Below are 16,026 nucleotides of genomic sequence, written 5' to 3' on the forward strand. Positions count from 1 at the left end.
TTTATTCTGTTCTTTTGAAGATAAGGTTAATATTTCAATGACATCAAACTGATATGTGTATTTAGTCCAATCATTGCTAGAATGAGGAGAGCAAAATTCTTCATTGCTTATTTACTGTTAGAACTATTGTTAATCAAGTGGTACTTGGAAAAGATAGAATTTTTGTAAAATAAACTGTATACAACATGGCTAGAGTATGCCTGTCCTATACTTCTGCAGGCCATATAGTTCAATTATCCAATTGTTCAGCTGTGTTTGAACTATTGACAACTTTCCTTTACATACCGTGCTGAGATATATTTTGGCCTTCCTTTCTGCAAGAACATAATGTAAACTCAAAAGTAGTTGTGGGTCCTGGCATCGTTTGGCAGTTATCATTTTTAGGGTTGTTCTCCAGATGATTCAGAGTTGTATCTAAGTTCTAGGGGATTTAGGTAAGGGTGAGGTATCAGAGGTGCGCATTTGTTTCTTGTATAATCATCCACAACTGGAACCTTTTTGCCCTCACTCTTGGTTGTTCTTTGATTGTTGGGTACTCTGCAGCCTCTCTAATTCACAACCTTAGGATCTTTGGCTTCCTACCTTTTATTTTATTTTTTAAATTAATTTATTTTTCAAACTTTTTTATTGTATAGTATAACATATACAAAGCAAAGAAATAAAAAAGCAATAGTTTTTAAAGCCCTCTTCAACAAGTAGTTATAGGACAGATCCCATAGTTTGTCATGAGCTACCTACAATCCACTCAGATTCTTCCTCCTAGCTGCTCCAGAATATAAGAGGCCAGAAGGCTTAAATGCTTTTTTTATCACCACAATTGACTTCTCTTCTTTCTTTATTTTTTTTGTGAAAAATAACATATATACAAAACAGCAATTGCGGTGCTCGGGCTTGCCTGGCCCGCCCGCACTGGGGTCTAGTCCACTACGGGGCTCGAAGGTCTGGAGGGCGCGCGAGCACAATAAACCGAGACTAAAGAATAATAGCAGTAGTTTATTGCATGGGTGGCTCGCGGGACCTAGCTGGCTGGCAAGGCTTACAGGCTAGGCTCCTCAGATGAGGAAGCACATGGAATATAAAGGTTGGTGAGGGGGAGTTAATGGAGGTGGAGAAACTTTGATGGACAGCTGGTATGGTGTCGTGTAGGATGTGGATTGGTTAGGGGGTGTGTTAAACAAAAGTGAAGTAATGTAAGTATTATAATGGGCAGAGAGATGAAGAGTGTGCCTGGTCCAAAGAAGAAGGGGTGAAAGGTTAGTGTGATATATGCTCAGGAGTTGCTAGGCAGAGGACTAGATTGGCAGGGCCTGCAAGATTAAGAGATGTTGGGACATGTCAGGGCATGTTAAGGCAGATAAGAGGAGACAGTTATGAATATATGCAGCAAGCAATAAATTTCAGAGCACAGCACCACAATTAGTTGTAGAACATATTTCAGAGTTTGATATGGGTTACAAGTCCATAATTTTGGGTTTTTACTTCTAGCTTCTCTAAGATATCAGAAACTAAAAGAGATACCAATTTAATAATTCAGTAATCATATTCATTTGTTAAATCCTATCTTTTCTGTATAACTCCACCAACACCTTTGATCTTTCCATCCCTCTGTTTAGTGGTGTTTGGGGCTGTGGCCATTTTAACTTTTTCATGTTGAAAGGGGCTGTCACTAATGTGAAGAAGGGAGATGGAACTATCTGATGTTCTAGAGAAGCTGGGCCCTCTAGGTTTCAGGACTTATCTGGTCCAGGGACCCATTTGGAGATTGTAGGTTTCTGGAAAGTTACACTAGTGCATGGAACCCTTGTGGAATCTTATATATTGCCTTAGTTGTTCTTTAGGATTGGCTGGAACGGTTTTGGTTGGGGTTTGTCAGGTTATGATAAGTAGCAATGTCTAACTGAAGCTTGCATAAGAACAATCTCCAGAGTAGCCTCCTGACTCTGAACTCTTTTTATCCCCTTTTGGTCAGGATGGAATTGTTAATTCCCCAGTGCCAGGGCTGGAGTCATCTCTCATGTCACCAGGGAGATTTTGACCCCTGGATATCTTGTCCCATGTCAGGGGGAGGGCAATGATTTAACTTGCAGAGCTGGGCTTAGAGAGAGTGAGGTCACATCTGAGCATCAATAGAGGTCCTCCAGAAGTAAGTTTTAGGCATACCTATAGGTAGGCTAAGCTTCTCCACTATCTACATAAGCTTCATAAGAGTAAGCCTCAAGACCAAGGGTATTGGCCTCTTACCTTTTTATGTCAGATCATTATCTCATTCTCTTGGGAAACATTTGACTCCTGTATGAATGTGGACTTTGGAAAGCATTGCTTCCTTGCCCCATCAGCTCCATAGATAATTATGCTACTCCATTTCCAAGTTTAGGTGTGAAGAGAATTGTGAGGTTGTGTCAGACTGAATGCGTAGACAAAACATGCAGATATTTTATCTGCTTCTACACACCAGAAGAGATGGGGTACTCTGGGGACTTGTCATCTGCCTGAGTTTTTCCTGAGAATCAAACACAAATTCCTTCTATTTATCTCCAAATCTATCTGAGAGTACCACTATCCTGTCCTTGAGACTTGGCCTAAGATAGCACCAGATTATAGAGCCTATTCTTCAGGAACTATAGTTGTTTAAGCCCTTTTTCTTTCCATGTAGTTTTTCTCACAAAAGGGGGAAAAGAAGTATAGGTAATAAAGTATCAATGGCAGAGAGTTGAAACAGAGTCAGGAGGCTACTCTGGAGATTGTTCTTATGCAAGCTTCAGATAAATACAAAAATATCTTTTATTTTAATTGTTACAAATTAATGTGAAGAAGGGAGGGCATAAACATAATTCAGTGAAACCAGGAATTATATTTGGGGTAGGCGTAAGGTGGTAAAGGGCCATATTCTCTCTTATTTTTTTTTCTAAAGGGAGGTTGAACTCTTCATTGATATAATGCCATTTATTGAAAAGACTTCCATTTCCCCAACTTCTCCTCAATATTGACTTTGTTATAAACCAAATATCCATATATAAGTGGATCTGTTCAAATCTCTGTTCTGTTATGGTGATCTATTTGGCTAGCCCCCTGCCAGTGCTATACTGTCTTTGTTTATTGAATTGTTAAAGTAAGTTTTGAGACTTGGAAGTGAAAGCTCTCTGACTTTGTTCTTTAAAATAGTCTTGGTATTCTTGGCCGTTTGTATTTCTTTTGAAAATTTTTAAATTATCTTGACTATGTCTCCAAAAGATCTTCTGGGATATTGAATGTGATCACATGAAGTATATAAATGAATTTGATAAAGATAGATATATTTATATGTTTTAATCATCCAATCAGTGAGCATTGAATATCCCTTTATTTAGGTCTTTATTTTACCCTTATAATGTTAATATTCTATTACTAACTTCTGTAGGGGTCTATCACACCTTTCCTTACACTTACTCCTTAGGGTAGTTGATATTTTTTATGGTGTTTTGAATTGCATCTTTTAAAATATTTTATTTAAAAATTGTTTATTGCTAATATATAGAATATAATTTATATTTTTATATGGGCTTTTTACCCAGCAATCTTGCTAACCTCACTTAGTAATTTTTTAATCTGTATATTGTTTTGGAATTTCTATGTAAATAATAATATTGTCTCCAGATAGCATTATTTATTCCTTTATAGGTTTTAGATATTTATAGATACCTTTCTTTGGATTTAGGGAGTACTTTTTTCCTTGCTAGATTACTGAGAATTTATATCATAAATGAATGATTAACTTGATCAAATGCTTTTTATAAAAATCCATTGAAATTATCATGAAATTATATTTTTCTTCTTTTTTCTGTTAATAAAGTGAATTGTTTTGATCGGATTTCAAAGTACTTTGATTGAATTTTGAATATTAAACCAGCTTTGTAATACTTGAATAAGCCTAGATAGATGGAGATTGATTGATAAATGGATTTAGTGTGCCAAGATATTATTTAGAAATTCTTTCATTTGTATTCATTATGGAGTTTGGCTGCTAATATTTTTTCTTGTCATGCTGTTCCCAGGTTTTGTTATTGAGGTTTTGGTGCCCTTATAGAATGAACTGAAAGTGCTTTTATTTTATTCTTGGTATTTATTAAATATTTGGTAGAGTTCATTGGTAATTTTGTCTGGCTTTGGCGTTTTCTGTGGGTAGGTTTCTAATTATGAATTTAATTTCTTTAAATAATATGTGACCTCATATTTTCTATTTCTACTTTTGTCAATTTTTATATGTAATATTCTAGAAATGATCTATTTTATCCAACTTTTCAAATGCATTGCTTAGAAAACGATCAGAATATTCTCTTACTCTCCTCCAGTGTTTGTAGAATCTATAGTAGTCTCCTTTATCATTAGTTACATTATTTGTTTTTATTTTTATCACATTAGCCAAATTATACATTTATAAATCTGTTCAAAGGGCCAACTTCTGATTTTAGAATATTTTATATTTTATGTTTATATATTTCACTAACTTTGATCTTCAGCCATTCTTTATAATATATCCATTTAAGACTATACATTTCCCTCTAAGCATGGCTTTTACTGCATGTCACAATTTTGATGTTGCATTTTCATTATTACTCAATATGAATATCTTCTAGTTTCTAATGTGATTTCTTTCCATGTATATATTAAATGTATTGCTTAATTTAAAATATAGGAGATTTTTTTTTTGATTTATAAGTAATATTTTTTGTTATGGATTTCTAGCTTAAACTTCCTCTGATTAGAAAACATACTCTGCTTGAATAGATACTTTCTTTAGACTTGCTAAAGCAAGCCAGTATATGTTCAGTTATTACAAATGTTCTGCATACTTTTAGTGTATATGTAGTTCTGTCTAGTTAAGTATACTGTTCTTTATATATTAATTAGGTAAATTTGTTAGCCATGTTTTTCACATCTTATGTCTTTTGCAAATATTTTGTTTGCTTTTTAAAAAATGAATTACATATGAGAGATATATTAAAATGTTCCACTATGGTTGGGCAGTTTCTACTTCTATTTCTTATAGTTTTTAATATTTATGCTTCATATAGATCAAAGCTATATTACTAGGTTAATATCTTGAGGTGTGCTTTTAATTTGTTGGTTTTACACTATGTCTTCATAATTTGAATCTTTTTCATTATAACATTTCCCTCTTTATTGCTAGTATTGTCTTTTGGTTTTAAGTTTAATTTTGTACATCCAACTTTCTCTGGATTGTTTAAATGATTTGCCCATTATTTTGCTTCTAAACTCTCTGCATCATTCATTGTCTTTTTGATGCCTCTCTTGTAAGAATATATTTGGAATACATTGTTTATATAGTGTGATAATCATTTTTAAAAGTTTTTAATTTTAATATGTGTCCTAGTTTGCTAGCTGCTGGAATGCAATATACCAGAAAGGGAATGGCTTTTTAACAGAGGAATTTAATAAGTTGCTAGATTACAGTTCTAAGGCTGAGATAATGTCCAATTAAAGCAAGTCTATAGAAATGTCCAGTCAAAGGCATCCAGGGAAAGATACCTTGGTTCAATAATGCCAATGAAGTTCAGAGTTTCTCAAATGAAAAGGCACATGGCAAACACAGTCAGGGTTTCTCTCTTGGCTGGAAGGGCACATGGCAAACATGGACTCATCTGCTAGCTTTCTTTTCTGGCTTTCTGTTTCATGAAGCTCCCTGGGAGGCATTTTCCTTTATCATCTCCAAAGGTCATTGGCTGATGGACTCTCTGCTTTGTGGTGCTACAGCATTCTCTGCTCTCTGAATCTCTTGCTTTCTCCAAAATGTTTCCTCTTTTATAGGATTCCAGTAAACTAATCAAGACCCACCCGAATGGGTGGAGATTTGTCTCTACCTAATCCAGTTTAATGACTCTTGATTGTGTCACATCTCCAGGGAGATGATCTAATTACAGATTCAAACATGCAGTACTGAATAGGAATTAGAAGAAACAGCTGCCTTTACAAAATGGGATTAGGATTAAAACATGGCTTTTCTAGGGTACATGCATCCTTTTAAACCAGCACAAAATGCTTGTGTATTATATGCAATTGTAAATTGCATGTGAATAATGCAGAGAGAAATAATACAGAGAGATCTTGTGCATTTGCATATTTTCTCCCAATGATAATATTTTACAAAACTACAGTACAATGTCACAACCAGTATATTAACATTGACACAATCCACAGATCTTATTCAGATTTTCTTAATTTTGCTTGTACTTGTATTTATTTGCATGTTGTATATTTAATATTGTGCAGTTCTATCATACATGTTGATTCATATATTGACCACCACAGTTAAGATATAGAATGATTCCATCACCATAAGGATCCTGCATGTTGCCCTCTTAATACCCCTTGCCACATCCTTCCAGTCTCTAACATCTGGTAACTACTAATCTGTTCTCCATTTCTACAATTTTGACAATTATTTTTCATTTGAACATTCAGTTCTTTTACTTTTGAATTTGTTTTAAATGTACATTCTTACTAATTTTTTATTTGTCCTGACTATTCTATTTTCCTTTACTTCTGGAATTTTTGAAGATGGCAGGTTGGATTATTGAGCTCAATTCTTTCCTTCTCATGTCTGTGGCAGTACACTAAAGTATAAACAAAGTGTATTTTCCAACCATACTGATGTTGGGCTTGGCCAGTGGATTTTTAGAGGATGTGATGCAAACAGAGGCCTTAAATATACTTGATTATTTTGGCTTGGCTCTTGGGCTTGTGTACCTATGATAGGAATGTCATGGGAATGTCACTGAATGACTGCTGATCTCAGGAGAATGTAGACACACAGAGAACACACTGGAACAGAAATTGAAGCTTGGAGTCAGGTTCAGATGATTCACAGTATAAAGTAGAGCTACTCCAGCTGAATTACAGATCTATGAGTGAGAAGTATAAACAAATGCAATCTGTTATAGCCATAAAGTTTTGGGTGGTTTCTTATGTATCATTGTAATAAAAGTTTGTTGAAACTTTAAATATTTTTTTCTTATTCCATTAATGTCTTCATACTGGCATATAAGTTACACATTTTTAACTATTTATTAATGCTTTATTGTTGAGGTTTATGAAACATACCTTTGAATGTTCAAAGACGAATATAAATTTTTACCTATTGCTGGAAAAATAAGTCTATTAATCTTCAACCCTATGGCATAGATACTATCATTGTAAAGTGTTTTATTTCCATAAATATTTTAAATACCATCATATATTATAATTACCAGTATATAGGTAATTCATTGAAATTTAGCTAACTTTAGTCTATTAGACTTCTTGCTTGTGTGCATCTTGGAGCATCTTCCTAGGAATATTTCCTTCTATTTAATAATGCCCTTTTGTATTTCATTTAGTAAAAATCTTCTGATGATGTTTCTCTAAGTTTCTGTTTGTGTGAAAATGTCTTTAATTCATCTTCCATTTTTAAATTTAATAACATATTTTACTTAATATAGTATATCCAAAACATGATCATTTTAACATGTAATAAATATAGGAATCAATGAGATATTTTTCATGCTGTCTTTAAAATCCAGTGTGTGTGTTGCACTTACATTTTATTTTGATATGTACTAGTCATATTTCAAGTGTTCAGTAGACTCATGTGGATAATTCCTACCAAATTTACAACTCATCCTTGAAGAAAAAGTTCACTGAATGTAGAATTTTAGTTAGGGCATTATTTTCTTTTGGCACTTTGAAGATATCATTCCAATTTCTTCTAGATTCGATTGTTTCTGTCAAAGTCAGATGTCAGTGTAATTACTGCTTCTTTGAAGGCGATCTGTCATCTTATTTCTCTGGCTGTTTTAAAGATTCATTGTTTTTCTTTCTTTTTCTTAAGCAATTTTAATGTGATGTGGTTAAGTATTCTTTTCTTTTTATTTATCCTGCTTGAAATTTGAAGGCCTCTTTGAATTAATGACATTATCTTTTGTAGTTTCAGATGTTTCTCTGTCATTATACTTTATTATTTCTGCTGTAGTCTATTTTTCCTCTCTGTTATTAATATTACATGTTTATATGTAGACTTTCTCACTCTATTCCTTATGTCTCTTTTACTGTTTTCTCTGTTTTTCCATTGTTTACCCATCATGCTTAATTCCAAGTATTTTCTTGTAATTTGCCTTCCAATTCACTAGTCTACTCTTCTATTCTGCTCTTAAACCCAGCCATTGAGTTTTTTGTTTTGCATATTGTAATTTTCAATTCTATTCAATCCATTTGTCCCTTATATGTTTTCTGCCAAATTTCTCATGCTTATCTTTCATTTCTTGAATATATTTAGCAAATTTATTTTTAGATAAATATAAAATCTATGTCTGAGAACTCCATTTTATTGCCCCTAAAGTGAGTCTGTTTTATTGTATGTTACTTCCCTGGGTTTCTGAGAGGGTTTAGGCTTCCTTCTGGAAGACTGCAGAAATACTATATTCCTGGATAACATTAATCCAAATTCAGGGAGAAAGAAAATTTGAAGTTGGTCTTCAGTCCTTGTGAAAGTCATTTTACCTCCAGTTTACCTTTATTTCTACAATATAATTCCTCAGAGTCCCAACTCAAAGTGTGGGAAATTTGGATGTAACTTTAAAAGTCTCAGTGTTACATATCTTTGCCAGTGTTAATTCTGCAATTTTCAAATATTTTGTTTCATTCAAGGGCTAAGTCATTTTTACTTTTATTCATGTGTTCATTTATGTAATTTTTACTGAGCATCTGTGATATGACATCAATGAATTTGCCACTGGGTTATGGCTGTAAGCTGGGAAAGTATATCCCTGCTTTCATGAATCATCTAAAGAAAAACCAGGCAAATAAAAAAATTAAATATTTTCAATTGCAGATTGTGACAAATGGTTATGAGGAAATAAGCAAGAGTGATGTGATGGTTAATTTCATGTGTCAACTTGACTAGGTTAGGGCGTTCAGTTGTTTAGTCAAGCAAGCACTGTTCTCATTGTTACTGTGAGGGTATTTCACAGATGGATTTATTAGGAGCTCAGGCAGAGAAGAGCTCAGTGAGTTCAAAGAAATGAAAAAAGACTAATGCCAATGAAGAAATGATTTGGGAATACTAGCTCAAGCAGAGATTAAATACCAAGAAAATTAGTGATTTAGAAGATAAATCTGAAGAGAATATCAAGAATTTAGTATAGAGGAAAAAGGAAATTAGAAGACATGGAGTGTAGAATATAGAGGTCTAGCTAAAACAAATGGAGTTTGGTAAAGGAAACTAGAGAGATGGGGGCAAGCAATATTCAAAAAATAAAACAGAAATTTGCAGATGTATGAATTCTTAAATTCTTAAATTCAGGACACATACCAAGTCTCAAGCTAGATAAGTAAAATATCTAGAGAAATCATGACAAAACTACACAAGACCATAGATACAGAACTCTTATAATTAGTGAGACAAAATATCTTCTAAAAAACTAACAAAAGGATGCCTTCTAATTATAATATTGAAAGTCAAATTCAAAGGACTCTTATCCAGGATTTGTAAGAGAACTGCTATATATCAATAGAAAAAAATGACCAATATGTTTATGAAAAGGCGTTGAACTTCAGAGAAGTGTAAATTCAAACCACACTGAGGTACTACTCCACCTTCACCAAATAGGCTGATATTAATAAGACTAACAATACCAAATATTGCTGAGGATGTAGAGCAGTTGAAATTCTCATACATTACTTGCGAGAATGCAAGTAGAACTTTGGGAAGTTATTTTGTACTATCTATTAAAGTTGAATATACTAACATGCCCTATGCTCCCACAATTCTATGCCTATGTATATACCTCACATAAGTGCTTGTTCTTTAAAATACATGTCCAGAAGTGTTCATGGAAGCATTATTCTTTTTTTAAATATTTCTATTGACAAATCTCCACACACATACAGTCTATATATGGTGTACAGTCAGTGGCTCACAATATGATCACATAGTTGTGTATTCATCACCATGATCATTTTTAGAACATCTGCACATTCCAGAAAAATAAATAACAAGAAAAAAGAAAACCTCATACATCCCATACCTCTCTCTCATTGACCACTAGTATTTTAATCTACCCAGTTTATTTTACCCTTTAATAGTGCCCACTATTACTTATTTTTTTATCCATATGTTTTTCAAGAGTAGTTGGAAAACCTACTCTTCAGACAGAATTTTCTGTGAAAGCTCTTGTGTGGCCTACACAGGAAGCTTAAACCTTCTGGATTTGGGGCAAGGAGAGGACAGCATGTTGGACAAGTGTTTAATTTGCCAAAAGGATCCCTCACAAATGCTCTTCAGCATCTCAGATTTTACCACAACTTCTTCTGAGGGGCCCACCATATAGAAGGCCTGTTCTGGGAGATGGCCATAGTCACCTGCCACAAAATCTGCTGGAATACTTTGATGACTGGTGAAAACCTCAACAACCTGGAATGGCTGAGATAAGAAATGCTGTATTTTCCATACATGGAACACAGGCAATTTGTCTTCCTCAGAACGTTCATCCATACCTAAGATTGCAATGATGTTTTAAAGGGATTTGTAGTCCTGTAGGATTTTTTGAACCCCATGGGCAATGTCCTAATGCTCACTGCCAACTGCCGTCGGAGAGCTCCAGTCGGTCAGGCCGGCTGGCACACCGGGTGGGGTTGGGGAGCGAGCTCGCGGAAATTAACCTGGGTAAGCCGAAGCCGGCGTCTTTCCCCTGCCGGCGGTCGCGAAGAAGTCCTCACTCAGGCCAGATGCGGGTTTTAAGTCTTTATTGTTACACTCCGGGATGGGTCACCCGGGAACCCGAAGAGTGAGACGTCTGGGGTCCGAAGACCCCGGGGCTCTATCAACGACGCGGGGCTGGGCGAGCAACAGGCTTAAATATACTCGGAGGAGGGGTGGAGCTAAGGGTCTACACGTCACACTGAGGCAGCCAATCATGCAAGGTAGTAGGCAGTTGCCAGGCAGAGGGTAGAAATTAGGGGTATGGAACGAGTTGAGCATAACAGGAAGGGTTGCAGGCTTTGAGATGAGCTACGGAAATGGGCGGTCTACAACAAGAGGGGGAAGGGGGAACAGTGAACTAGGTTACCGATATGGGGGCCGGGAGTGAACATAGAGAGGGAGCCAACAATGTTGGGATCCATGATGCAAGAGGTGGCATCTAGAGGATCCACAGCTGGATAGATGTCCAGCTCAGCAATAGGATAGATGTCCAGCTCAACACAGTGGTAGCCTCCAAATAGGCAAAGGTAGTGCAGGAGCAGGGTCAGTCAGATCATCAGCAGACATATAGATAGCCTGTATAGAGATGATAGATCCCATCTTGGTGGTGGTAATTCTTTCCTTCATGGTACCCATGTCAGTGGCCAGGATCAGCTGATAGCCCATAGCAGAGGAGATTCTGCCCAATAAGGCAGACACCTCTGAGCAAGCCTGGGTGTAGCAAAAGATGTCATCAATGAAGGGTAGTACATCTTGACCTTCGTGGTCTCTGAAGAATTCAGCCACAGTGAGTCCAATCACAGGAACCAGCTTTGACTGTACACCAGCACTACCTTGATAACTCCAGACTCAGTTGTTTCATGGTATAAGTCATTGCCCTCCCAGGTCGAAACAGAGTGACCACCATGGACTTTGGCAATGTTGTTGATTAACTCCATGATCAATACTGTCTTACCAACTCTAATATCACCAAATAGTCCAGTTTTGCCATGCTTGGTATAGGGAGTCACCAGCCCCACAACCTTGATGCTAGTAACCAGAATTTCCTGCTCAACACTCATTTCCATGAACTCAGGAGCCTCATCATGAATAGGAGCAAATAGTTTGGTTTTAATGGGCTCTCTTTCATCAATAGGTTCTCCAATGATTTCATAGTTCTCCCCAAGGTCTCAGGACCAACAGGAATTTTGATTGGTGTACCAGAATCCAGGACTTTCTGATCTTGACCAAGCCTTCAGCACTATCCATAGTAATAGCCCTCACTATGCTCTCACTCAAATGCTGGGTCACCTCCAAAACCAGCCTGGTCTCCCTGTCTTGCACTTCCAGGGCATTCAGAATGGGTAACAGGCCCTTATCAAACTAGACATCCACCACTGCACCAATAACTGCCACAATGTGCCCTGTGGGGGCACTTGCCCTTGGTGGCTGAGTTGCTACAAGACCCAGAGGCAGAGGCCATATGACCCATGAACCCCAACATGGCGCAGTACAGGGGGAGACTCTATACATATTTTTTACTCATCTGTCCATACCCTGGATAAAAGGAGCATCAGACACAAGATTTTCACAATCACAGAGTCACACTGTCAAAGTTATATTGTTATGCAGTTATCTTCAAGAGTCAAGGCTATTGGAACACAGCTCGGTAGCTGTGAACTTCCTCGCCACTCCAATACACCACAAACTGAAAAGAGATATCTATCCCCCACATGTGGGGGATGGCAAGGAGTTCACCTTCCAAGTTGGCTTAGAGAGAGAGGCCACATCTGAGCAATAAAAGAGGTTTTCTGGGGGGTAACCTTAGGCATAATTTTAAGTAGGATTAGCCTATCCTTTGCAGGAATAAGTTTCATAGGGGTGAACCCCAAGATTGAGAGCTCAGTTTATGATTTGGTTGTTCCCACTGCTTGTACGAGTATCAGAAATTCTCCAAATGGGGAAATTGAATATTTCCTCCTTTCTCCTCATTCCCCCAAGGGGACTTTGCAAATACTTCTTTATTCACTGCCCAAATTACTCTGGAACATATTGGGGCATCACACTAACCTGGACAAACCAACAAGATCTCACACCCTGTTCAAGATTCCATTCAACTAAATTGACCAAGCAAGTTAAATTAGGTAATGTACTACCCAAAATATAAATTTTGCACCAAGTGAACATCTCTCCCTTTGGTCTTACATTATAAGTTGAAGTTTTGAAATAGGGGCAATATCATCCTTTACCCTGTATCCTGTACTACCCCAGTCCTATCCAGATCAGCTTCATTCATATCTCCAGTCAAAGTTTGACTCTTTTTACAACTTTTTAAACAGCTTCTGTATGGGGTACTGCTGACTTTCATAGTTTCAGAGCTCTGACTCTGAATCTCAGGTGTCACATAAATACCTGAAGTTTCAGGGAATGACCAGGTTATATACAAATAGCTCAGTATCTCAGAATTTACTGTAGAAGTAACAGTTATACCTCTTGAGTATATGTGACTGCTGTAAGAGCTTACAATTTAGGACCCTTTACCATAGGCTCCAACATTCTAACCCATGCTCTCAACTTGAGTTCACTGAATTTTTATATTATAGTTAGTCCATAGGGTGAGGCATGATAATACTTGTTTTTCTGTTTCTGACATATCATTTAACATACCCTCCTTAAGGGTCATTCACCTAGTTGCATGTGTCACAACTTCTTTCCTTCTAATGGCTACTCAGTAGTCCATTGTATGTATACACCACAGTTTCCCCTTCCATTCCTCAGTTGTTGTACCCTTAGGCGACCTCCATCCCTTGTGAATCGCTGAACAGTGCCATATAAACACCAGTGTGTAAATGTCCATTCATGTCGCAAACTCAGTTCCTCCAGGTATATACTGAGCAACGGGTTGCAGGATTATGTGCAAACCCCACTCCTAGCCTTTTGTGGAGTCACCACACTGCCCTCCAAGGGGCTGCACTTCTCATTTTCCCTACAGACAGTGACTAGGTACATCTCTTTCTCCACATTTTCTCTAGTACTTGTTTTTCTCTGTTCATCTTTAAACAGTTTTATTCACACATCATACAATCTAACCTAAGTAAATAGATATGCCTTCACCACCATAATCTATATGAAGACATTTCCTTTTCTTCTACAGAGTATCCATGCATCTCCCCTATACTCCCCACCTGTTGACATTTAGTTTGGGCATAATGTGTTTCTTCCATTCAGTGGAAGGATGTTACAATGTTACTGTTGACTATAGACCATAGCATGCACTGATTGTACTTTTTCCCGTATGCCATCCATTTTCAAAACCTTGCAATATTGACATTCATTTGCTCTCCCTCATATAAAAATATTTTTATATTTGTACATTTAATCATCATCACTGTCCACTCTAGGCATTCGTAAACTATACCATCTCAGTCTTTAACCTCTATCTTCCCTTCTAGTTTCATATGTGCCCCCGCCCTTTTGCCTCAATCATCTTCACAATTAGATTCATTCAGTGTACTTATATTTTTGTGTAACAATCAGGTAGTATTCTCTTATTCATTTCTGAACTTTTACAATCAGTCCTGTTACACTGTCTGTATTTCTTTAGTACCAAATTCCCAGTATCTATCTCCTGATATCCTGTGTTCTTAATTTCAACTCTCAAAGTTCACTTGTAAATATTAGTTTGTCTTAGTGAGACTACACAGTATTTTTCTTCTTATTTCTGGCTAATTTCACTGAGCTTAATGTCCTCAAGGTTCATCCACAATGTTACATGCTTCCTGACTTTATTCTGTCTTACAGCTGTGATTATATTTCATCACGTGTATACCACAGGTTGTTTAGCCATTCATCCATTGATGGACATTTGGGCTGTTTTCATCTCTTGGCGATTGTTAATAATGCTGCTATAAACATTGGTATGCAAATGTCCATTTGTATCCTTGCCTTCAATGCCTCTGAATATATACCTAGTAATGGGATTACTGGATCATATGGCATTTCTGTACATAGCTTCCTGAGGAACCACAAAACTGCCTTCCAGAGTGGTAGTATCTGTTTACATTCCCACCAACAATGGATAAATCTGCCTCTTTCTCTGCATCCTCTCCAGCACTTGTCATTTTCTGTTTTTTTTTTTATATATATAATAGCCATTCTAGAGGGTCTCAGATTATATCTCACTGTGGTTTTGATTTGCATTTCCCTAATAGCCAGTGAAGTTGAGCATCTTTTCATGAGCCTTTTAGCCATTTGTATTTCCTCTTCTGAGAAGTGTCTGTTCATGTCTTTTGCCCATTTTTTAAATTGGGTTTCTGTATTTTTGTGGTTGAGTTGAAGAATTTCTTTATATGTTTTGGATACTAAACCCTTATCTGATATGTGGTTTCCAAATATTGCCTCCTATTACATAGTCTGCCTTTTTACTTTCCTGACAAAGTTCTTTGAGGCACAAAAGCATTAAAGTTTGAGGAAATCCCATTTTCTGTTTCTTTATTCAGTGCTCCTGCTTTAGGTGTAAGGTCTAGGAATCCACCTCCTATTACTAGATTTATAAGATATTTCCCTACCTTTTCTTCTAAAAGTTTTATGGTTTTAGCTCCCATGTCTATGGCTTTGATCCATTTTGAGTTAATTTTTGTATAAGGTATGAGATGTGGATCCACTTTCATTCTTTCACATATGGATATACAGTTCTCCAAACACCATTTATTAAAGGGGCTGCTCTGCCCCAGGAGGGTTGGCTTGACTGCCTTATCAAAGATCAGTTGTCATAGATAAGAGAGTTTATTTCTAAGCTTTCAGTTTTATTCCATTGGCCAGTTATGTCTATCCTTATGCCAGTACCATGCTGTTTTGACCACTGTGACTTTGTAATAATGTCAGGTAGTGTGAGACCTTCCACTTCATTCTTCTTTTCTCAATATATTTTTAGCTATTTGTGGCACCCTTCCCTTCCAAATAAATTTGGTTATTGGTTTTTCTATTTCTTCAAAGTAAGTTTTTGGGATTTTAATTGGTATTGCATTGAATCTATAAATCAATTTGGGTAGAATTGACATCTGAACTATATTTAGTCTTCTAATCCATGATCATGGTATGCTCTTCTGTTCATTTATGTCTTCCATGTTTTAGCAGTTTCTTATAGTTTTCTGTGTATAGGTCTTTTGTATCCTTAACTAAATTTATTCTTAAATATTTTATTCTTTTGGTTGCTATTGTAAACAGAATTTTTTTTTTATTCCTCAGATTGTTCATCACTAGTGTATAGAAACACTATTGATTTTTGGGTGCTGATTTTGTACCCTGCCACATTG

At 36.3% G+C, this 16,026-nt stretch overlaps 1 long non-coding RNA gene and 1 pseudogene across 7 annotated transcripts in view; one reads left to right on the forward strand and one right to left on the reverse strand.

The window, feature by feature from the left end:
- The window catches only part of LOC143665491 (uncharacterized), a 99,845-nt gene that overhangs the window by 18,634 nt on the left and 65,185 nt on the right, over window positions 1-16,026 (forward strand). The gene's annotated exons all lie outside the window — the stretch shown is intronic.
- On the reverse strand, window positions 10,214-13,394 carry LOC143665748 (ATP synthase F(1) complex subunit beta, mitochondrial pseudogene; annotated as a pseudogene).

The sequence above is a fragment of the Tamandua tetradactyla genome, chromosome 21 (genome assembly GCF_023851605.1).
Source record: "Tamandua tetradactyla isolate mTamTet1 chromosome 21, mTamTet1.pri, whole genome shotgun sequence".
Classification (NCBI taxonomy): domain Eukaryota; kingdom Metazoa; phylum Chordata; class Mammalia; order Pilosa; family Myrmecophagidae; genus Tamandua; species Tamandua tetradactyla.